Here is a 25,422-nt window from a genome sequence, read left to right as displayed (position 1 = left end):
TAGCACACAGACTTGTACATGCTACTTAAAGGTAATTCACCTCTCTGGAGTTATGGGAATGTATAGAGCCCAAGGATAACTTATTAAATTACAATTTTAAATCCAAATGTTTATAAGTTACAAAAATGGTGAAATAACAGACATATATAAAAGCAAAGGCAGTAAAATAAAAAGGTATAAAATAAAGAAAAACAGACCTCATACTAATTAGATAAGCAAAGAGATCCCCAGAGGAGAACTGTTGAAATCCTGGACCGCTATCCCAAACTTGTCAAAACTTATAGCAGATTTGTTGAGCAGAAATTGGAATACATGGCCAGATTGTCTTTGAAGTATAGTTATGCCATAATCCTAAACAGCCATTGTAAGGGACATGTTTCACACACATGAAGATGCTTGGTTTCTAAATCAACTTTTAATGAAGCATCTATTTTGTTAACTTTGGGACCATTCAAAACTTTTATAGCTTAGTCCAAATGAACGCTTATTTTGCACCTTGGAGGACCTCTTAAAGCTTGGTTTGTGGTTGTATTGTGGGAAATAGACAATGAGACCCAGTTCTTACACCACTCAAGACTGCATATCTTCTGACCAAGACTACTAGATCTACCGTACATTGTTGTTGCACCAAGCACCATAAGGGAACCATGTTACTTGTAATAATCTATGACTAGAGATAAAGTTTTCTAGAACTCCTCGTTTTCATAACTTCCGAATTTAAAACAAGGTTACTTTTTTCACAATGAGTTTGGTAGAACCAGGATACTGAAAAATATCAGTTTCAAGGGATGATAGGACAGTGGCAATGAATTGCTGAATGTGAGCGTCTATCACATTGTACATGAAGGGCTTGGCACTAAAAAGATGGAGGTGATTCGGAGACACATTGTGATGCTAACAGATTTTTGCCAAAATGTGCTGGGCCATTGGTCCAGAAGATTCAATAAGTACATTAGTTATGTCACACTCTGCTAGGTGACAGATAGTGTGAGCATCAGCTTGTGCGCCCTGTGTTTGTGTTTATCATGACAGCAGCAAGCAGTCCACGTGAAGCGGCTTTTGTCATTGGTTATGATGTGAGGATAGGAAGTCAATAAGACTAAGTAAAAAGCTTCATGCTGGCAAGACACGCTGACAGTGCATATTGCACTAAATCATGGCACTTTTCTCTCGACGGTGTCTATTGGCACTTCAGGCTGGCAGCATGCTCTGACTGTATGCTGACACTGTATTATGAGAGTCTGTACTTTATTTGCTTACGCTATATGCTGACAGTATGCTGGCACTTAGCGCTGGTAATGGAATTTGCCAGCACCAGCTGTTGTGGGTCTCTATAACATAATGGGGCCAAAGCATGCTGTCACTATATGTACTCCCCAGTGTTCAGGAGTAATAATTTAGGTTATTAAGGAAGAAACATTTCACTTTTTGGGGTGAATTGTTTTAATTTTCGTATTTAGATTTTTTGGAGGACTAGAGTATGGAAACTATGGGACCATGGGATCATAATACAGGACAGACTTTTTCTTGCCTTTTGTCATAACTTTGATGCGTCCCTCCCATTTGTTGGCAAGAACTTATCCTTATATTGAGTGTTTGAGGAAGAGAACCTTGGATGCATCTATTTGGGGACCCTGGACTTGGTTCATCTGTTTTTCTGAGAGAATGTCCATTCTGTTATTCATTTGTGCTTGAATATTTGAATATGTGTTCCTTTTTAATTAAGTTACATGTTTTGAGGTTATAATACCCTTTAGCATCTGCAGAGAACCAGTGCCAAAGTATTTTACATACAAGAAAAGCTATAATTAGAGAAGGTCTACCAGCAGCATTGGCCATACATAGCGGAAGGCAGTGTTACATATGGTGTAACCATACCTTTGTGTGTTGTTAGTAGTGATAGGACTGTGAAAAATGGATTTATATTCCAGGATTGTAGTTTGATTTGGCGGACTGAGGAGCACTCTTGTATGAAGGTGGGTCTAATTGGCAAAGCCTCCACAAGGAAAACTCTTACTTACTGACCCTAGTCAAAAGCCTCTCACTCAGCTAAACCAGTCCCTTGCACTGTACTGGAGAGACAATATATCTGTTTGGTATGTCATTAGGCTTCCTAAAAGTAATGCTTGATGGTAAGGGTACTGTCTTACAAGGTAGCTAACGAGGTATGGTTTTTTGCATATCTCTGCTCTGTGTAAGTCAAGTAGTAAACTTGTGGTTAGATCACAAATATCATAGCAGAGACTCCCCCAGCACCCCAAGGCCAGCTACAATCATGGGATATGAATACAATTTTAAAGACCCACTGCTATTACCAACACACATAATGGTGTGGCTGTAACCTAACACTGTTTGCAGCTTTGAGTGGAACTGCTCTATTCAATAAGGCTCCATGTGCCTCAAAACAGCCTCACCATAACTCTTGGCTGTGCATATAAGGGTTAACATAAAAACGATACAAAACTTAGACGTTTTTACTAACCCACTAAAGGCATAATTCAGCAGTATATTACCCTACTTCTGATGGTTAATAACTCTAATAATAAACATTGAACAATATATTAGTATTTGATGACATGATGACTAGGAGTTATATGTTGGTTTGTGTTAGAGTATACTGACCTTTGGATAAGCATTTAGTCTTCTATCATTAAGGATCCAAACCCTGGCATTCATGATGCTCATGTATTACACAAACACTGCCCAAATGGTATACCCATTTACCCTGTAGCATCCATGTTGTGTCAACATAGGGGTTGGACCATCACAAATCAAATATGTAGAAGCACTTTTCATCACGCCACCATTTCTTTGCATATATAATATAAAGCGTTGCTCCTTGTAATTTATTCTGTAGTCTCCACTTTGCCAGGCCAATCAGTATTAATAGTTTTGGTTTTGCCAACCAATGCAATTACCGACTGTCTACAATGAGCCAAATCGGCAGAGTTACACCTATGAAAGAATGCATAAAGTTGTAGTCTGATGGTAAAAGGTCATCTTCAAAATTCAATATTTGACCCCTAGAAATCCATTTTTTTTACTATTGTTACTACTTCTAATAGTAAAAACAATGATAATAAAAATTAATATAAATTATTTTGGATTTGGAGGTTTTCAGAATATTGGAATTCTGTTACCAAAAAATTCCTAGGTAGGGATTATTATCTGCTCCTTGCTATTATTTGATACTATAAGGGTATACATATAATGTGTATTTATAAGGACTATACATAAGGATCATTTATTTATCAACTTAAAAAGACATACCATGGAAAATCTGAATTCGAACGATTTTGTAGTATGGATCTACATGCCAAGCACTGAATTATGTCTTTAAAGTCCATATACTCAGTTTGCTGTCTGAGACCGATGAACTAAAAAACATGACCCTGAATACATACAAGACCTATTTTATTTGGGGTTTTTCTCCTGCCACAAGCATTTAACAATGTATTTGGTGGTCTGAAGCACATGGGGAATTTTGACTGTGATTTGAATAACTGGTCTATGCTTGAAGGGTAGTGACATTTTGCTTCAGTGGATACAATGAAGCAAAGTAAATGCAATTTAAAATTGGAGTGTGTTCCTGGTCCATTGCCACAAAATATAAAACATTTTATTTGCACCAATTTTTGCTCCAAAACTGTTTTATTTGGAGATGATCAGATGGGATTCTGGTTTCATCTGGAAGGAGGTGGGGAAAGCTCATAACCTGATTTTTGCTGGACCCTTATACAGACAATCGCGTGAATGATATAATTTATCATCCGGCTGCTTCCACTTTCCATGTAAATGTATTGCACTTTCTCAGAACCTCTTTGAATCAATAGCAATGGTAAGGCTTCTCAACTTATCATTACTGGTCAATTCTTTGTGACAATGCTTTCCCGCCTGCATAATTCACCTCATTTATAACCTCTAGTGGTTTTAAGACCAGTTTATATATAACAGTCTACCAATCTCCACAAATACATCTAAAATATATTCATTTATATAAAAAAAACAGACAGAAAAACCAACGTACAGGTTGTAGAGTGAGACATCCCTTAGAATAAAACGCTATTATATATCTATGTACCATGTGACCTTTAAACTAAACTAATCCATACAATATTCATTATTTCTATTTGTTTCCAGAAGCATATTACATAGTCAATAATTTGCCCTGAATCAGTGGAATGACCCAAAGAAAACTGATGATTGTTAAGAACAGAGCACAGCACCTGAATAACGACAAAGTGCGAAGACATTGTTTGTAGCCATTACATCGGGACGGGAAGCAATGTTCTACAAATGTGCTGACGGCATGCAGATTTCTGGTATCGCATTTGGAAGTTTGCTGATGGTGCTTAAATTGAAAAAATAAAAAAAATCTAAGTTATAGTTGTTTGTAAGGTAATATATTATGTTGTCTACACTAAATACCTTTAGGGAAGACTTTGGCACCAGGAAAATGTACAATAATCATAGCATAACAAATGTAAAATATAACCGTACACAACATAATATATTTTGGCCGATGAGTGTAGAAGACACTGAAAAATGTCAACATCCGAACACAAGAAGACCTCACATTTGGTCTTGGCCTATTCTTCAGCCTGCAAAGAATCTCTCAGGCTGGCTCCTCCTCCTCTCGTCTGTCCGCAGAACCCATAGAGAGAACAATGAGTTGCCGATGCACGATACCAGTTTATATTACCGTATTTTCCGGACTATAAGGCGCACATAAAAGCCTAGGATTTCCTTAGAAATCCAAAGTGCGCCTTATAGTCCGGTGCGCCCTATGTATGGAGCAGGGCAGCGGACCCTACTTACATAGGTCCCCGCTACCGGAGACCGGAGACAGCAGATCTCCAGCGGGAACTGCAGACCACGCGGCACGAACAACTTCTGCCGCGTCGGTCTGCAGTTCCCGCAGGAGATCTGCTGTCTCTGGTAGCGGGGACCCATGTAAGTATGGTCCGCTGCCATCCTCCCCCCTGAAAGGACCCCCTTCCCCGCTCACCTCTCCGGTCGCTCCGTCTCCGCCACGCCCCCGGAACTCCGCCACGCCCCCGGCCACCCTGCGCCTTATAGTCCGATGCGCCTTATATATGGATAAATTCCATATATAAGGCACATCAGACTGATGCGCCTTATATTCCGGTGCGCCTAATGGCCCGGAAAATACGGTACATGAACTGTTTTGGGTTTAAAAAACATTTTTTAGGCTGACTCCGCCTCCCTTGTACCTGTAAGAACCTTTTAGGCTGGCTCCCCTTTCCTTGTGCCTAAAAAAAACATTCTGAGGCTGGCTCTTCCTCCCTTGTGCCTGGAAAAACATTCTCAGGCTGACTCCCTCTCCTCCTTTGTACCTGCAAAGAACTTCTCAGGTTGGCTCCTCCTTCATTGTACCTCCAAAGAACCTGTCAGGATCAGTGGTAGTGGATCCTCTGCACCAGCACTGAAGATGACGTAAGCCCACATCTGGGACCGGTGGAGGTCAAGATGAAGTACAGAATCGAAAGGCAAGGTTGTAGTTGGGGACAAGCAGGAGGTCGAGACAGGCAGCACAGGAGCGAGGTCACAACAGGAAATCAGGAAAATCACACGGGGTCTCAGGAACAAGATTTCTCCAGGGCTATGAGTCACAAAGATCCGACACAGGAAGGGGGTGGAATGTATCAGGGCAGGCGGCTAGCCAGCGCCAATTATCAGCACGCTGGCCCCTTAAACTTCACAGAGCCGCCGCGCCCTAGGAGACGGGGATGCGTGCCAAAGCGCAGGCAATGTGGAGACCGCTGCTGGAGCCGGGAAAGCCTGTGCAGGCTGGCCAGGGCACACGGAGGTACATGGATGTGCCTGCAACACGGGACATGACATGTGACAGAACCTCTCAGGCTGGCTCCTCCTGCTTTGTACCTCCAAAGAACCTCTCAGGCTGGCTCCTCCTGCTTTGTACCTCCAAAAAAACATTCCAACTGTCCTTTTTTTGATCTTGATTTATGACCTCATCTGGTTGTGACTTAAAAAGGTCATAAAAAAAAATACACATGGAACAAAACCTCCACATATCCTGAATAAAACCTGAACATGTGAAATCCCTTTTTAATAGGAATTAACCGTATTGTCTCATTTCCAACCAGAATCCTGAGTCTGTGCTCTATGGAAACATGCTGCCACATAACCAATGCTCCCAAACATTCTAACAGTTTGGCCTTTATATGCATGGCTAATTTTTTTTAGATGTAAAGAAGGCCACTGCAAGTTTTTTTTATGCGTTTAAAAAATGGTCTCATTGATTTTGTTAGGAAATATGGCTATGTATCTGATCACCATATTTCTCACCGCACCGTGAACTGACCATCAGACTGCAACGTAAGAAATATAGAACATGTCCTATTGTTTTTACGTTTTTGCGTTATGGTCTTTCCATAGAAGTGTATGGGAGTACAAAAACAAAACGCCCTACATAGGGCGTTGTCCACCATATTCGGCCTGTTTTTGTGGTGGATTACCTAGGAGACCAGGTCACATATGTTTGCATATAGGTTACATACAGGTGACACACATGGGACCGCAAAATGCATATGGTTGTGTGCATGAGGCCTTATGTAAGGTTGGCCAAAATAGTGACTTGTAGTCCAATGAACCCTCTCCTAGGCCCCTTACACACTAGCGAGTGTGCGCAAACCTTACAACATCACGCTTGTTGAGAAGCGCTCTATGATTTATTTCTAGATTTGCCATGCTACAATATTTATTTACCCCTAAGGTCGGAACTATATAAAGATACTCTCATGGGATTGAAGACAGGGATATATTTGTATAATGTGGGACAGATGCAAAAATCGTTATGGTCTCCGTGCTGAAATTGTTTAATTGATATCAAAAGCTGACCAAAAATAGTGGATTTGGATAATTCCTATTGAGAGGAGAAATCAAGTAGCTTTGCAATGTGTGCACAGTCCCATTAGATACCACACTGGGGGGAATTGGTGTGCATTTTCCTTGTGGAATTGTGCATAGAAAATCCACAGTGGAAATATATCAGCAAATATGCTGCCGAAAAATACTTCATGCTGCCGAGCATTACTTGTTATGCAGATTGCTCTGATTCATTTTTACCAATTTTTACCATTATGACGAGTAAAATCCACTGCAGACTATAAGTTATTCTACCTGTCTTCAGCGTGTTAGGTCCACTCACATGCCAATGAAAGTAGAAAAGACTGCCTGGGCCACAAACACAGGTAGGAAGAGGAGCTACTGTGAGATTTCTGGCTCGGCAGTGGTTTATAAATGGCTGTGTGCATTTGTTCGATGGTTGCTGCAAATTACTGTAAAACAATAAATCTAATTTCTACCTAGAAATCCAGCATGATAAACCAGGGACACTTACTCATAGATCCGGGTACTGTAACTGGTTATCCATGGCCTCCTTCCTTCTAAAAATCAACATTTAAAATTATGCTAATGAGGCTGAAGGTCTCTGTGGAGGCATTACCAGAGCCCCTCTTTGCTGCAGATTCACCAGTATTTACACTTTGCAAGAGGACTCCTACCCCCAACCCACCAGCCACTCTGTGCTGTAACTTCCTCTGCTGCAGCGAGACTACATCAGGCAGAGGGGGGAGGGTGAGACAGTGTAACAGCCTGTGAAGCTACAGCACCAAGGGGACTCCTCCCAGAGACTCTGGATAACAAATTTAAGAAGATTACCACAATCACAGTGCCTGGGTCTAGGAGTAAGTGTCCCTGATTTATCATGCTTGATTTTGAAGGTAGATTACATTGTACAGAGGTTTCAACTCTAAGTCGAGCAACAAAATATTTGCACAATTATGGCAAGCGACATCTGGCAGCTGTTATACAAGCAATTATTGCAATTATTATACAAATTAAAGATGTACTTTCAACACTGGGTAATTGTATTCACCACAAGCACAAGAGCTATTTATGTACTATAGATCCATAAGTTATACTTCATATGGAGTCTTATGGAATACTGCACCCTGGTGGTCAAGCTCATATCTGTCCTATGGACATTCTCTTCTCAGTTGTCTCATGACCATGATGTCTGTAAAATAGAAGGAGATATTAGCCAAAATAGGAATACACAGTAGAATAAGCTGACCTACACAGACTGAACAGATGACTTGTAAAATGATATGACTGCTGCTTTATAATAATAATGTAGTAATTTTATAACATTATTTGGGTTTGTCTGTACATATCTGTCGCACCATTGCCAAAGGGAAGCTCGGGTGTAACTACACGCTCTACCAACTTCAATGCTCAAAGACCTACACAACATCGCGTGGCCATGATGGGAAAACCAAACCTTATGCACCAACATCAAAATACTAAAAGAATGGACGCAAGGTATTTGAATTGCTTCTTTACTGCCCTATAAGGTACACCCTATATGAAATATAAAAACAATGGGGGTCATTTACTAATGGCCCGAATCACGTTTTTCCGTCAGGTTATCCGAATATTTCTGATTTTCGCCGATTTTCCCCCAATTGCCCTGGGATTTTGGCGCACGCGATTGGATTGTGGCGCATCGGCGCCGGCATGCACGCGACGGAAATCTGGGGGTGTGGCCGTAAAAAAACCCCCGGTGGATTCGGAAGAACTGCCGCATTAAAAAAAAAAAAAAACGTGTCGCTTGACATGCGCTTACCTGCACCCAGCGGAGGACGGTGAACTTCAGTACACTCCGACGGACTTCAGCGCAGCAGCGACACCTGGTGGACATTGGGGGAACTACCTAAGTGAATCCCGGCCGGACTCGAATCCTCTGCAGAGAACGCGCCGCTGGATCGCGAATGGACTGGGTAAGTAAATCTGCCCCAGTGTATATTCTGCTATCTGGTTCACACTCCAAGGGATGTAAAAGTTGGTATATTGTTACAAATAGAACAATCTTATTAGATTTCTAATAATAACCGTTGTTCATTCATTTAATGATAATAATAATTAATAATTCTTTTATATAGCGCACACAGATTACGCAGCGCTGCACAGAGCTTTTCAAATTGGTTCCTGTCCCCAATGAGGCTCACAAAATAATCAATTTCAACATGTTCAACAGGATTTGACATCATTAGGCAAATATGAAAACAAGTACAAAAACAATGAAATAAAATATAAATATATAAAATATAGTTAATAATGCAAAGAAACTTAATCTACCGGTATGTGGACAAAAAGAAAATATAATAGATAGAATCTAAGTATATAATATAAATGTATACTAAATTAAGCAAGGAGACAAAATATAATTATAAACCTATAGTAAAAGAAAAAAAAATATATATATATATATAAGGAGAGAGAGATACAATATATGGGATCTTAATATATACTATACATGTATAAAATGACAAACTGGATCTGGCTGGAGTGGACCACCATCTCTCTAGTTGGATCCTAGACTACCTCACAAACCGACCTCAATATGTGAGAGCCCAGGATTGTGTGCAGGATACTGTGATGAGTAGTACAGGTGCACCTCAAGGTACAGTTCTGTCTCCCTTCCTCTTCACATTGTACACAGCAGACTTCAGGTACAATTCATGTAGCTGCTACCTCCAGAAGTATTCTGATGACTCTGCAATAGTAGGCCTCATTACAGGTGAGAACGACAGGGAGTACAAAGAACTGATACGGAAATTTGTGGACTGGTGCCAGCGAAACCACCTTAGGATTAATGCTGGGAAGACCAAGGAGATGGTGGTGGACTTTCGTAAGCACAGTCCTCCTTCTCAACCGGTGGTCATCCATGGGACGGACATTGAGGCAGTGAAGTCCTATAAGTACTTGGGTGTCCTCCTCAACAATAAACTGGAGTGGGCAGAGAACATAAACGCACTTCACAGGAGGGGTCAGAGCCGGCTACACCTGCTGAGGAGGCTGAGGGCATTCGGAGTGCGGGGGGCTCTTCTTAAGACCTTCTTCAACTCTGTAGTGGCATCAGCCATCTTCTTTGGCATAGTCTGTTGGGGAAGCAGCATCTCAGCTAGGGAGAGGAGCAGACTGGACAAACTGATTAGGAAAGCCAGTTCTGTCCTGGGGGGTCCTCTTGACACAGTGCAGGTGGTAGCTGAGAGGAGGACACTGGGTAAGTTGAAGTGTATTCTGGAGAATAGCTCCCATCCCTTGCATGAGACTGTGGTGGCATTGGGGAGCACATTCAGTGACCGACTGCTTCACCCCAAGTGTGAGAGGGAGCGTTATTGTAAGTTATTCCTCCCCACTGCCATCAGGCTGTTCAACAAGCAAGGCCCAAACAGAAGTAACCTGCACCCCCCATCTAACCAGTCCCTGCAAGTCCCACCCACAGACTAAACATCAAACTGCCGATTATTGCTTGTCTCTTTTTTGTCTTTTTATCCCCCTTTTATTTTTGTTCATTTATCCCTAATATTATTGTTGTCATAGTTTGTACTTCACTCTCTGTACCCTCTCTGCTGCTGTAGCGCTGTGAATTTCCCCACTGTGGGACTAATAAAGGATTATCTTATTTTATCTTATCTTATAATAAAGCAAAGAGATAAAATATAATTATAAAATATAAATATATATAGATAGAGACAAAATATAGAATATAAACATATGATAAAAATGATTTGTCTTTTATTTAAGGTATAGCTATACATACCCTTTCGGTTTTATTAATCCCACCCCTTTCATGTATGCTAGTTCTACTTCCGAAAAGTTTTTGAAATAGTAACGACGCTGGATTTTCTAGTTACCAGCTTTAGTATTTAAAATCAAGTAAAAGTCTAAGCCGTGTCATTCAAGGGCTGCATTGATTTTTGTTGCTTTTCTTAGGAGTGTGTGATGTTTTCGCTGCACTGCTTGACCAACCAAGCAAAAATAGTAGTTTTTTGCTTGGCAAACTGACCACTAGATGGCACTACTCTATTGCTCTTCATACAGAACTTGAGGGTTTGAACCTAGTAGCAAACTGTCAAAGTAAGTTTTGTCATTGTTAACCTGTTCTGCCTGGTCACAAGGGGGCGCTCCATGTATTAGGTGCAGTATATAACTGGCCATGTCTATGGATCTACAATTTCAGATCAATTTTTTATATAATATTTGATATATATTGTAGAGTGTAGAGTTTGCGTCTGTATGCAGGTTGTCCTTTATCCGCTGCCCTGTGTGCACTAGTGAGCATTATGTGCAGCTTATAATAATAATAATTCTTTATTTTATATAGCGCCTACAGATTACGCAGTGCTGCACAAAGCATGTCGTGCCTTACTATTAAACATTCTGGACCGTTTAGGCATAACTTGACATTACTATAATAACTCTAGACAAAAATTGCAATAATCCAAGTTTTCCATGATAAACCTCAACATTATATTTAGCAATATGATTTACGTAGGTCTGTGTCCGTTCTTACATTAGATCACAGGGCACACTGTATAAAACAACAACTAAAATAGAGAAAAAAGAGTTGCTATAAAGATACTATTCTACATCTGTACAATGCTTGCTCTTTGAAGACTCTACTTGACTTGGATTTCTTTGAATGTAAAGAGAAGAGGACACCTATAGAAGTTGGTTTTAGTGGATTTAGAGATGCAACCACACTGAGGGGCCATTTATGGAAATTCTCTAAAGCCGGCTCATCCCAGCCTAATGATAGAAATGATGCTTAAGCTCAAAGTAAGAAAACTACAGGGTGTCGGCAGGACAAAGGGGGGAAAATCTCCCAATAAATAGAGCTCAGGTGGAGTCCTTTCTACTTGCAGGACTTCCAGAGAGTCCAGCAGGAATCTGAATGACGGGGCTGGCTGCTATTTTAGAACTACTGTTTGTGATTGGAAAACAGTTAGGAATGAAAGTGCTTGCTTTTAGTTTTCCCTTAGTGCTTGTTGCATAAACTCCTCCTTGGTGGTTCTGGGGTCCCGGGGAGGAAGGAACAAGGGCCTTAATGAGTGAGGGATTAACAAACAAGAGAGAGGGAACTGAAAGAGCTGTCCTCATACAGGTCCCTCAGTGTGAATCAGGGTAATTGGATTGGACCTCTACCCCCTAATGAATGAAAGAATGGATTGCACACTGCAGCAGTTTCTTTAGCCACTGATGGAGGAAAACTATCGTTGACTGTAATAGCCCTGGGCACAAAGTGGAGCAGGTATTAGAGGGATCAGCTATCTCATTAAAGGCTTAGATTATTTGTTCTACTCAATCCATTTGTTGGTGAAACACTTTTCACTACCTCTCTGGAGACTTGGAAAAGCTTAAACAGTTTGTCAAGTCATTTTCCCTTTAACTACACAGGAGATTCCGCTGCTTGGATTCCTCTGCACTTTTCCTTTCTTTTTTTTGTTTTACTTCTTTCTTTGTCGTGAACTTTTTTTTTTTGCCTAAATGACTTGTCACAGTGGCGATGTAACCAGAAACCCACCGCGGCCGGCAAAGCTCGTAACATGACATGAATGCTTTGTATGTCTCTGGTTTATATTTTATAGGCCATGTCTGTATGTCCATCCACAATAATTTAATCTGATTAATATTGAGTATTATTATTAAAGTATATAACACATTATGGTATGAGATGAGTAATAGGTCTAAGTCACATAGTGCCATGACTTTAATACATGGGTGTTAAATGTTTTTCTCTATATAACATATAATGGTGTTTTTGTGCATTTTTGGAGTAAAAGCAAAGATTTGAATACAATGTGAAGATTTTGTCCAAGCATATAGGATTCATCAAATACCATGTCTTTAAAAATGGAGCACTATCAATCTGATCAGATATTAAGGCTTATAGAACTAATTGTCATTTTGCAATCTGTTTGATGATTAGGATGTACTGTGAATAAAATTTTGCTTATACATGAAGGATTAAACAGCAGCGTTATCTTTCATCAAACACTGCATGTAATAGGCTCATGTATCATGTATAGCTAGGGGTATAAAAAGGATAACAAGGACTATGCTTAGGGCAGGCATGGGAAATGTCCTACTATAATATAGAATTACATAACTATTTTTGGATTCTAATAGTAATATTGGAATAGTACATAAAAAATGAAGCCACACTGATCAACACATTGGAAATCTCAAGGTATCAATAAGCCAGTACATGATAGGACACACCTGCTTGTCTTACTCTAACGTCCAGGATACAGTTTTTTTTACAAACACCCCTATCAATAAATGATTCCCAATATTTTTTTTATTCCAGGATAATGAGCCATGCCCTGTTAATTATTAGTTGATATACAATACACCCATGTATGTACAGAATATCATTATTCAGTTTGCATGATCAATGTCCTTTAACTGTATTGAATCCTTATCATTTGGTATATGGAGGCTGTACAGGCGGTCCCCTACTTAAGGACACCTGACTTACAGACAACCCATAGTTACAGACAGACCCCTCTGACCTCTGATGAAGCTTTCTGAATGCTTTACTATAGTCCCAGACTGCAATGATCAGCTGTAAGGTGTCTGTAATGAAGCTTTATTGATAATCCTTGGTCCCATTACAGCAAAAAATGTTTAAACTCCAATTGTCACTGGGGCCAAAAAATTTTTTGTCTGGATCTGCAATTATAAAATATACAGTTTCGACTTGCATACAAATTCAACTTAAGAACAAACCTCTGGACCCTATCTTGTACGTAACCCGAGGACTGCCTGTACCTGCCTCTGGTGCCCTAATGTAATTGCATTACCAGTGGTAAAGACACCTTACATCAGCTTCAGCATATGTGGTCAGATTAACATCTTTGGTTCTTCTAGCTCAGCATGTCTATCTAAAGTGCCTTGGGCACAAAATCTGCTCAGTGCAGCACAGGTAAAGTTGGAGAAGAAAGAAAATAGACTAAAATTTTTTTTAGCAAAATTTGAGAGGATCTAACATTTTTGTAATTATTTTTAAAGGTAGTTTTCAGCTTAAAGTGGTGTCAACTTTACAATAATAACTGATAATCTATGCGTAAAGCACAATAAAGTCGCGCGGAGAGAGAAGCGGTGGTGAACGCTGCTTACTCTCCATAGGAAGCAGCCGCACCACAAACAGGTCAAAAATAGCGCCACACAGGTATTATAGGCCTCTATGGCAGCTGCAGTGTACAAGGCCAGCACAGTTATGTGCATGAGGCTGTACTTTAACAAACTGGGGGGAGTTTGTTACCTTGTTGTTTGTTTGTTTGTAGTACTCTTGGAGACTTTTTTGACATAAAAGTCTCAAAAAGTAGTACAACTGAGGCTAATGTATTGTTGCTTGTACACCTCAAAATGGTGGTCTAAATACATCAACCCCATGGTTCTCTGTGAGGTTGGTTGTACACAGGCAATTTTTTTCCAAAAAAGTCTGATTGTAGGAAAGGGTTTGTTCTGACAAACTCACTCCACGAGGGCTTGTATACCTGTCAGGAATTGCAAACTTTTTCCCCTTTATGCCAACTCCATGCCAAATGGAATTGTACACTAGCAAGTCCGGCCGCTGGACACATCAGGAGTGAGGGAGGGGCGGAGCTTATAGCATAAATGCCTCCCCCCCATGTGTCTGCAAGGTTAAATCGGTCAAAAAGTTGAATTCCTGATCTAAACTCACCATGTCAGTTCAGCTCAGCAGTTCTACATCCCGATACACAGAGCAAATTTGTTGGATAATCAGCTTTTTTACTTTATGGTAGGATTTAGAAGAATGCAGCTCTGTCCACAGTGTATTGGCTTATTCTAATTCGAATAGCACTTCAGGCACCACACACATGGAAATGCCTGGGGGCTGTACCTACATTGGGGCTGGATACTCTAGAGAATGATCTGTGTTCTTCTAGCTCTGCCTGTAGTAACGGAAGTGCCAGTGGGTATAGACAGGAATGGCACCAGAGGATCGTAGATGTCAGTATGTCCACACTGTCCACACTGGCATCAGGGCTCCAGTTCCCCAACAAGAACTGATGAAGGGGGCTTTGCCTCCGAAATGAGTAATCCAAATAAAATTAACGTTATTTATACAAGCTACTGTGTGGACCTTCTAATGACATCAACTATCCCGTAGTGCCGTTCCTTTCTATACCCACTGGCATTTCCTTTACCGAGTGCGGCTCGGTTGATCACAACCGTATTTCAAAGGTAAACCCCCACCTGCGGTACGGTGATGGTGAAAAGTGGTAACTGCCAATCTACCTTAGAGGGCACTGTCTTGCTTTTTTTCCCTATCTATCGTAGTTCAGAAGGACTGTGTTTTGGCAGCTTTGGGTTGTGCACCTCCACCAACCAGTAATAAAGAGTGTTTATAGTTTTTGGCTGAAAAAACTCTTAACACAGAGGTGTAATTTGGGGCAGCACTCTCTGCCTCTGTTAATAAAAGTCAACTGTATAGCTGAAAATTTTTAAAGGGTCATTCACAATGCATATTAATGCACACATACACTGGGGTGGAGATTTATCAGGCTCTTCACTTCACAGTCATCAAGTGGAAATTTTCAATTTTGTGGACATTTTGGAGTTTCACACTGCTTTTTTTTTTGCAAAAATTGGCATAATTTGAATCCATTAAAGAGCCTCTCAGGACAGACATGTTAGACTTGTATATACACCAAATTTATACAATATCATGTGATATTTGATCAATTTGGCACACATTATGGCTACTGCATCTCCAGAATCCTCCCACTTCCATATTAGAGCCATACTATATCATGTCATCTGAAAAAAACAGTATTGTTTATTTATTTTCAGCCTGAATGCAAAAAATCTGTGAATGAATTGGAAGGCATATGGAGATAAATAGACTTCTGTGGGTGTTGTGTTAAAGTGTGGGGGTTTTGTTGGGCTATAATTTGATTTCAGGACTCCATCATCTACTATTAAATAGACAACCCAATATTTTATTTCCTATTATTTTAATACCCCCTCACCTTGGAAAAAAAATAACAGAAACAGTTCTTTTTCTCAATTTATTGTCCTGAAAATAAAATATTTTTAGAAAGCCACTTTATTTAGCTGAGTGTGATGTGATCAGAGCCATGTTCTCCATGTTGATAATCTCTTTGCTGAAATTTGATTAATCACCTGGCATTACCGATTCTGTATCTCGCTCTTCCCTGGTGGTTATGGCTGTTGTCTTAATTAGGTACATTTAATTAGAACTAGAGCATCGGCATAGGCTCATTTGTTGGCCCTGGAGGTCTTTTTGCCTTTAAGCATTTAAGGAAGAATAGATGACAGAAGTGCCTGTGATGTGGAGTATAGATCAGCTTGTTTTGCTTTGTGTTTTGCAGTGTGTGTATCGTTCTTTTGGATTTGACAGGGCATGATGGATATCATTGCTGATGATTGCATGGAGTTTACAAACCATAGGGGGGGTGCTATGTTCACTCAAGTATGTCCCCCCAATATCTTATTTGTAACATAAATACAGAAGCATCTCACTTGAAAATACCAAGCAGAGACTAACTGGTTCCCTGTATAAAAATCATTTGAATGTTCATTTTTTTCCTATTTCCAAGAATTACCATCTCATTAATATATTGTTCAGCTTATGTATTTAACAAGCACACAAATACTTGTATTAAACATATTCTTCATGGAAACTGAGTAAATGATTGAGTATTGCACATTATTGTAGTTTCGCTTCAAAACAACGTAAAATAAATTGATAAAAAATTTTAGCTTTTTACAAATTTAGCTTCTATCTATGTGCATTGCATATATTTTGGCTCGTGAATCCTGCTTTTCAGATCGCAGCCCAGCACTGACCATAAGTTTCCAATCCAGGATCGGTCTCACCGAAAACACTTCCATTAGCACATTCATCATACAAATGGTGCCGTATTCTATGAACTTTGAGTTTTATATACATTATATTATGTATCTGAGTACTTGTGTGTGTGTGAGTTCTAGGGCCATATTCCTTGTCAAGTAATCCTTGCATACTTATCCTATATGGTGCAAACATTCGCTCTAACCTGCCTGGAGAGCACTGGGTGACTTCCTGGTTAGAGAATCATGGGGAAGATCCCTCACACAACATTGGGGCACATTTACTAAGAACAGTGCAAACTGCACTAATTGCAGTTTGCCTGTGTATAGTGTAGAGGGCGCCAGATTCTGGATTTCTGGCACTTGTTCTTCATGAATCTGGTGCCCTCTGCATTGCCCCGACAGAGTTCACCAACTTTTTTTGGTTCAGCTTTAACATAGGGCTTGCAACACAACTCTGTCAGACTTTGCATGTTAAATGTGGTGCACAGTCCGACTGAGCACCAGAACGCCCCCTAATTTGTGTCGTATGATGACTAATACAGCTGCACCACAAAAGGATGCAAGCAGTTTGCATCTAAATGAATGTGCAATGTCTGGCGGAAAACTGGCGCAAGGTCCTTAGTAAGTGTGCCCCATTGAGATTTCCGGGAAATCAATGTAGACTCGGGTTTCTTGGACACATAAGAGGACCAATCTCCAACTGTATAAAATCATAAATGTCATCATAGTGTTTTTGGTTACCATTTTCCCACCTAGATGTGTCATCAGTAAAGTCTTATAGGTATCTGTGAATACAAAGATACAAAATAGACCCTAGAGGCAAGTGGTCACCTCTGCAGTCACCCACAAATTTAGAAATGGAAATTGCCTAGTTAGAGGAATCCCAAAATAAGTAGATCATCCTATGTTGTTTTGGCTATTAATAAGTTGGTGTCAGAAAGATTTCATTCTAACTTTCTTTAGCCTTGCTAAATACCCAACACTCGTAGAACTTTACAGAATGTATTTTAATGCTGATGCCAAAATCCCTTTAGCTTGCCCAGTGGGGTTCGTGCCACAGAGCTGGGAAATGAAAATCAGGGTCTGTTTGCTAGTGCTGCCCCAATGGATGTACAGGACAATTTCTTAAGTTAATTAGAAATGTTAATTGTGTTTATAATCTCAGCAGGTTTTGGACTTGTACCAAGTCCTTCATCAGGTGTAAAAAACACAGTGAAACATAAAACACGCTGAACTGATCTGCGGAAATCATCTTGTATTTTCAGTGCAGTGAGGCTGACAAAATGATCTTGCTTTTTCTTGTTCTCTAGGATCCTAACATGGTAGATTGCCGTAAACCAACAGTCTTCAGGATCTGATACAATAAAGCCTACTCTCTGGTCATTAGACCATTGAACTCATGACTAGTAGGGAGAAGATTCTCCAGTCCAGTGGCTGATATGGTATCGGTATCATCATGTAAGTGAACATTTTATTCTTGACCTGTGCTTTCAAAAGAGAATTAACCTCACCTCAAGCTTTTATTTTCTTTAACTTGTCCGTTCCTTTCTTATATGTAACATGATAGTATTGTACTTAGTGAGTTGTGTATTGCCTTTGCCCTGCAGTCACTGAGCAACTAGACTGAATTTCACTGTAAAAAAAAAAACACTCTGTAGAATATTGATCGCTTTTAGTAAGACTCTCGCTCAACTGTGAATTTTGAAATGATTATTGGATTTGAAAGCAGACGGGGATTAGAACAGGTCAGGTGAACGATTAATAACTTATTGATAGCAGATTAAAAGAGTGATATCAAATCTTTATCCAAGTGAAGATGTAGTTTATCAATTTGTCACAAAAATGTAACGATCAGATGCAAAGAGCATCAGCGCTGGTGTGGGAATTGATCCTCTGCTGGCGTACATGCCGCTTATTGGAAAGAGCTCAGCTGTGTTAGAGTTAGTAAGTGGAATACTGTAGATTTACAATGGGAGGAAGATTTTAACCACGTGTGAGGCCTTTTAATAGGCATAATATAATGTCTGTTATTACAGTATTACCTATCTTATAGTATAAAGTCTGCTATTACAGTATTACCCATATTGACATGTGGTGTTGCAGGGTGTTGCCGTTAGCCCTGTGTTTATGGGTGAAGCAACAAAAAAACCCAAGACAAACTGTGGTTTAAAAGTTCTTACTAAAATGTCAAACATGATATACATTAGCAACACTTATTTGTTATCCATAGATCCTCAGTCCACCGTAAACATGCACACATGGCCATGAAAGCAAATTTACTACAAAGGGCAAAGAGTGTAATGTAAAGCAGAGGACTGTTATGGCTTCGGAGCCTAAGAACCAAGATTTTATCTGGACCAAGAGAGACAAGGAATATATACACTGAAAATACTCATAAGTGCTGCATATGCATGTGTGACTCTGTTAAAGGAAATCTACCATTTGTTTTTATGCATTGTGAACCAAACATACCTTGAGAACTCTGTAGCTACACTGCAGAACATATCTTGTTTAATCCCTGAACCAAGCTGGATGGTTCATGCACAGCAGCTGATGGTGAAGTGATTGATTACTTCTGCCTGTCAGGAACAACACAGTGATGAGTATTCTCAGCTTATGCTGGGCAGGACAAGGCTGGAGTAGAGCATAATTAGGGTGAGGAGAAGCGCTGAGCCAGCCAAAGGAGCAAGAGAGCCTCATTATCATAATTGTATAATTGTTTTTTCAGGGAATTAAACAAGATATGTTTCTGTATCAGTGTAGCTACAGCATTCTCAATGTATATTTGGTTCATAATGCATAAAAGCAAATGGTAGATTTCCTTTAAAGACAGTCAATGAGAGGTAACTGGAACAACAAAGGAAACCTTAGCTTTGGGTTTCAGAGAGCCACTTTCAAGTTGGCAAACACTTTAAAGGAAATCTACCATAAAAAACTAGCATGATGAACTAGGGACACTTACTCATAGATCCAGGCATTGTGATTGGTGATTGTGGTAATCATCCTATAATGTTAATGGCCTCCTTCCTTCTAAAATCAACTTTTAGAATTATGCTAAGGAGCCTGAGGGGCCACTCTTCTCCCTATGTGATCTGGCTTTACAGGTTGTTACACTGTCTCACCCTCCCCTCCTGCCCTCAGCACTGGTGCAGTTTTCTCCTCAGTGCTGAGAAAGCGGGGGGAGGGGGTAGAATGGAGTTCAACAGTCTATAGAGATGTTAGAGATGCTTTCCTGGAGTATCTAACTGTACATAACCTTATAACTCAGCGTCAGCATGGGTTTATGAGAGATCGGTCCTGTCACACTAATCTGATTGGCTTCTAAGAGGAAGTAAGTTCCAGACTGGATCTGGGGGACACTGTGGATGTTGTATATCTGGACCTTTCAAAGGCATTTGACACTGTGCCGCATAAAAGGTTGGTATATAAAATGAGAATGCTGGGACTAGGGGAAAATCTGTGTATTTGGGTAAGTAAATGGCTTATTGATAGAAACCAGAGGCTCATCAATAATGGCACATTCTCAGATTGGGTTGATGTTACCAGTGGAGTGCCACAGGGGTCAGTATTGGGGCCACTTATTTTTAATGACTTTGTAGTGGGTTTACACAGTCAAGTTTCAATATTTGCAGATGATACTAAGCTGTGTAAAGTAATAAATACTGAGGTTGATAGTTTACAGAGGGGTTTGTGGAAGCTTGAGGAGTGGCCAGAGAAATGATTGATGAGGTTTAATGTAGATAAATGTAAAGTTATGCACTTGGGCCATGGAAACAAAAAGTATAATTATGTTCTAAACAGTGAATTACTTGGTAAAACTGGAACTGAAAAGGGCTTGGTGGTATTGGTGGATGGTAAACATAATTTTAGTGACCAGAGCCAGGCGGCTTCTGATAAAGCAAATAAAATCATGGGATGTATCAAGAGAGGAATAGATTCTCATGATAAAGGCATAGTTTTTTCCTTATACAAATCCCTGGTCAGACCACACATGGAATATTGTGTACAGTTTTGGGCACCAGTGTATAAAAAGGACATAGTAGAACTGAGTGCAAAGGAGAGCAACCAAGATTATTAGGGGAATGGGGGAACTAGAATACAATGACATATTTGGGATTATTTAGTTTTGAAAAAAGACGACTGAGGGGTGACCTCATTACAATGTACAAATGCCTGAACGGACAGTACAAGGATCTCACCAAAGATCTTTTTATACCTAGAGCTGTGACTGGGACAAGGGGGCATCCTCTACGCCTAGATGAGAGGTGATTCTACCATCAACATAGACAGGGATTCTTTACTGTAAGAGCAGTGAGACTATGGAACTGCCGTAGGAGGTTGTTATGGCAGACTCTATGTTCAAGAGAGGCCTGGATGACTTTCTGGAGAGCAAAAATGTCACAGGTTATGGGGAAATAACATTTGTTAAATTCTAAAAGGTTGGACTTGATGGACTTTTTCTGGCCTTATATGCTATGATATATGATACTATAAAGCTAGTTCACAGAGTGGCTAGTGTAGACCCTCAGGCTCATAAGCATAATTTTAAATGTTGATTTTAAAAGAAAGGAGGCCATGAATAACAAATATATAATGGTTCCCACAGTTACGGTGCCTGGATTTATAAGTAATGTCCCTGGTTTATCATGAACCCCTCTGTGCTGTAGTTTCAAATGCTCCCCCTCCTCTACTCTCACAGCACTTTAAGTATCCCTTTGCCCGATCTCACTGCGACAGTGGGAGGAGAAGTCACAGTGTTACAGCCTCTGGAGCACTTCAGGTCCATTAAAATAATTTTAAACATTGATTTTAGGAGGAAGGAGGCCATGGATTACAAACATAAGAAGATTACCGCAATCATGGTGCCTAGATCTATCAGTAAGTGCCCCTGATTTATCATACCTGAACAACATGGAGCACTAAAGGCAATGCACTGTAGATGCAGGGGAAAGAATTGATGAGTACCCCTACTTAAAGGGCATCTACCACCAGAATGAAGATGCATATTAGTCTAAGACCCTCAGGCTCAATTGCAAACAGTCTTTCATCCTGGTGGTAGATGCCCTTTAACTCAAAACATTTCCTGGCATAGTCCTTTTTCCCTGAACAGCCCTTTCCCTTTTTAATTGGGTGTGAATCACATTATATATTAAATTTTATTTGTTTAATTGAATATAAACTCCAGTAAATGAACGTTGCAATGCTTGTATGAATTGTTTATTGTTCTTCTTATTTGCTTCTATGTACAAAAAGAACCTTTGAAGGCATTGCCCTCTATAAAGAAAATGTACAAAATGATAAATAGTGCTACCTTCTGCTTTTTTACCACTCCTGGTGGACCTAGCCCCTCTCCACTTCCTGGTTGCTTCCTGACACCATATGAAACAATTGGAGAGGCCGTTCAGCCAATCACTGCTTACACCAGTGACCACTATAGCCAATGAAATATCATCTCCAAATACTACAGGAAGTGGAGTGCAGTGACGTCGGAAGTGGTGGCAACATAGCATTTTATTACTCTACTGTTGAGCTTTTTGAATATATCTGCCTGACCAGCTACCTGACTGTCTTGAATACAACCCCTTTAATAGTCATTGTAGACAAATAATTCAATTACAATAATTTTACATATATATGTATTCCACACATATTGAATAGCATTTTTGCAAATACGCACAACTATCACACAGTTAATTACACAGCAAATATATTAATGTACATAATACAACAATGAAAGATGTTGGCCCAGCATGACCCAATCACAGTCAGATCCAGATATTTTTTTAGTCCTCATAACTGCTGTATCTAAATTGGTTCTTTCATATCACCGAGGATGCTGGGGCGAAACTAATTTTGACACAGCCTTTTAATGTCAACTTGAGAAAGTTGCGTTAACTTATTGGACATTTGGGCAGACAAAGAGTATTTAAAAGCAAATGTGGTTCCAAGTGATTAAGTGTTGGTTGGTTATTTACAGTACATGCAGATACAATGTCCATTTAGTTTGGAAGACTAGTATGGAGCCTGGAGAGACGACAGCTGGACTGCGGCCTCTTCACGGCCAAAGTAGTCCAGCCAATAGGTCTTTATTAATGTTGAGGACTAAATGAACTAAAAAAGATTTGCTGTGAGCATCTGCACACGCTTCCCAGGACTTGCATCCTTGCAGAGATTCCTGCCACCTGTCCATAATATCACTGTTCTTTTATCTCTTCTCTCACTCACACACTGCATGTTCACGCAACATGCTTCCTAGCAGGACGCCTCTCTCAGCTTCCTCAATACCTATGTATTTGTCTTCTGTTTATATTTCAGAATGTGGTCTCCGATAAGCCACAGCTGGTCCAAAAAGCAGACACTGCAGACTTCATTCGAGCCCCCGGCATCCGACAGCTGGAGCGTTCCCCAGCTAAACACAAATCACAAAGTCTTAGGAGCCCTCATTTTTTATTTCAATTTACACTTGAATCAAGTTAACTTTGCTCTTCCTTTTGTACTCTTTGACAATGCGGCCATTTGGCACATTTTGGAGAAGCGTGAGCTGGAACTTATTGATGTTTATTCTTCATTTGGGATATATTTAACTTTTATATTAGTTTATAATATAATAATACTTGATAGTAATTGGTTTAAAAAACAAGTAATTTTCTAATGATGTTAAATTGTTGTTGGAAATGTGGGGATAAGAATTGTAATTATTCTAGACATTATATAGTGAAATAATTCATAGAAATTATTCATAAAAACTTTTGTAAGCAAAAATGAAGAAAATAATTCTATCATTTATTGCTTTAAGGAAAATAATGACACATCTGTCACCTCCTAGAATTTTAATGGAGTCTCTATTACTATCTACAAGAAAAAAAATTCTTAAGAATCCATCAAATAGATGAGCTGCCTAGGGTAGTGATGGACAACCTTTTTGAGCTGTCAAAATTTGTAAAAAAAATTATTTGCTTAACTCGGGTGCATAAACTGGCAACAGAGTGAGATTTTGGCAACTGCTTTAATATAATGCCTGGGGTATAAGGAGCACTACATATCCCCTGTAGTCACTGGAATGGACCTTTGTCCAGCCATCTGCCTCTGATAGGGCAACTGTGGGACACAGGTCTAGCTTTTCCAGTTGTCTGTGTGCAACTCTGCAATAAATTTAGTAGGTGAGAGCTCTGGCTTCACTGCCTAACTAACTGCCTTCACTAATGGAGGTAAGATGGCCGTCATTCTTGCCATGCAAAAGAGTTGCCCTGCAACCAGATGCTGTGTGCCAGCAATGACATGACACCCACGTCATAGTTTAGCCATTACTGGTCTAGAGTGTAGCTGACTCTCTACCTAGGAAATAATGTGAGGCTTATTGGCACCTCTCTATGCCCTTTTCTAACTATTTTTGTTTGGATGCAGTCAGATGAGGAATATTTGGGTTTTGACTTTAGGATTGCCTAATGACTGTTGATGTTCTTTAATACCTGGATTGTCCATTAAATTTGACTTAAATTCTGAAGATTGTGACCAGTGGAAAATTTTTGGCGTAATGTTAATGGCTATACACAATGCCATACTCACCAACCTGGCATATAAGGAATACTGCTGCTACTACGTGGAAATATTACTTTTTCAGATCTTGAGTGTAGATCATGACATCATCTTAGTAGAACATGTTATAGGGATAAAGAACATTGCACAGAAAAAAATTGTTTTACAGGCAGTCCCCTACTTAAGAACACCCAACTTACAGACGACCCCCTACTAAAAGACAGACCCCTCTGCCCACTGTGACCTCTGGTGAAGCTCTCTGGATGCTTTACTTTAGTCCCAGGCTGCAGTGATCAGCTGTAAGGTGTCTGTAATGAAGCTTTATTGACAATCCTTGGTTCCATTACAGCAAAAAAAATTAAAACTTAAATTGTCACTGGGGCAAAAACATTTTTGTCTGGAACTACAATTATAAAATATACAGTTTCGACTTGCATACAAATTCAACTTAAGAACAAACCTATGGAACCTATATTATGTAACTGCCTGTACTAGTAGTTTTCCTCTTAATGTCCTCCATGACTCATATTATACACAACACACAGATCAAACTAAGTAAAGCAAGAAGCTTCCATGATGTGAGATTAATTGTGGAAACAGTCAACAACCGATGCATGTCCACAAGGTTCCTTCTTTCTTCTTAGCCATAAAAATTCAGCTCAGTAAAGGAAGGGAAACCTGGACCTGGAAATAATATTCAATGTACTCTTCACCGCAGAAGAGTTTGACTAGGAAGGTTCTGTAGGATAATGCACTTTGAGGGACTCGGCAACTATTTCAGAAAACAAATATGCATCTTGTTATGGAAGTAATAATTTAGAAGGCCACAACAACTAAGTGTTGATTCATGGTTGAGATTAAAGTAAATCTATCACCAGGATGAAGGATTGTAAACCAAGCACACTGACTTACTGATGTCTCCCCCTCTTGCAGTATCCGATCTTCTTTAAGCTTTCTATGCCCTTGGTTTTAAGACAAAAATTATGCATTTGAGCATGAGGGGTTCTAGGCTCCAGTAACACCAATGGAGCGCGGAGACCCTTAGGCTCATTTGCATCATTTTAAAAGTCTTTTTTTTTGTAAAAACCAGGGGATAAGAAGATAAAAAAAGAGCAGATCCTGTCAGAGGGAGAAAGCACCAGTATG

At 39.8% G+C, this 25,422-nt stretch overlaps 1 protein-coding gene across 3 annotated transcripts in view; it reads left to right on the top strand.

The window, feature by feature from the left end:
• The window catches only part of HIF1AN (hypoxia inducible factor 1 subunit alpha inhibitor), a 143,615-nt gene extending 119,133 nt beyond the window's left edge, over positions 1–24,482 (top strand). Inside the window, exons 9-11 of one of the 3 annotated variants that reach the window (XR_011850851.1) lie at positions 18,051–18,198; positions 21,554–21,618; positions 23,056–24,482. The gene's annotated coding sequence lies outside the window, so the exon portion shown is untranslated. Of the gene's footprint in view, positions 1–4,140; positions 4,385–18,050; positions 18,199–21,553; positions 21,619–23,055 lie in introns of those variants that run through there. The other 2 variants (XR_011850853.1, XR_011850852.1) reach the window with 2 other exon arrangements.
• Positions 24,483–25,422: the final 940 nt, after the last annotated feature.

The sequence above is a fragment of the Engystomops pustulosus genome, chromosome 11 (genome assembly GCF_040894005.1).
Source record: "Engystomops pustulosus chromosome 11, aEngPut4.maternal, whole genome shotgun sequence".
NCBI lineage: Eukaryota > Metazoa > Chordata > Amphibia > Anura > Leptodactylidae > Engystomops > Engystomops pustulosus.
This window is presented reverse-complemented; position numbering and strand designations above follow the sequence as displayed.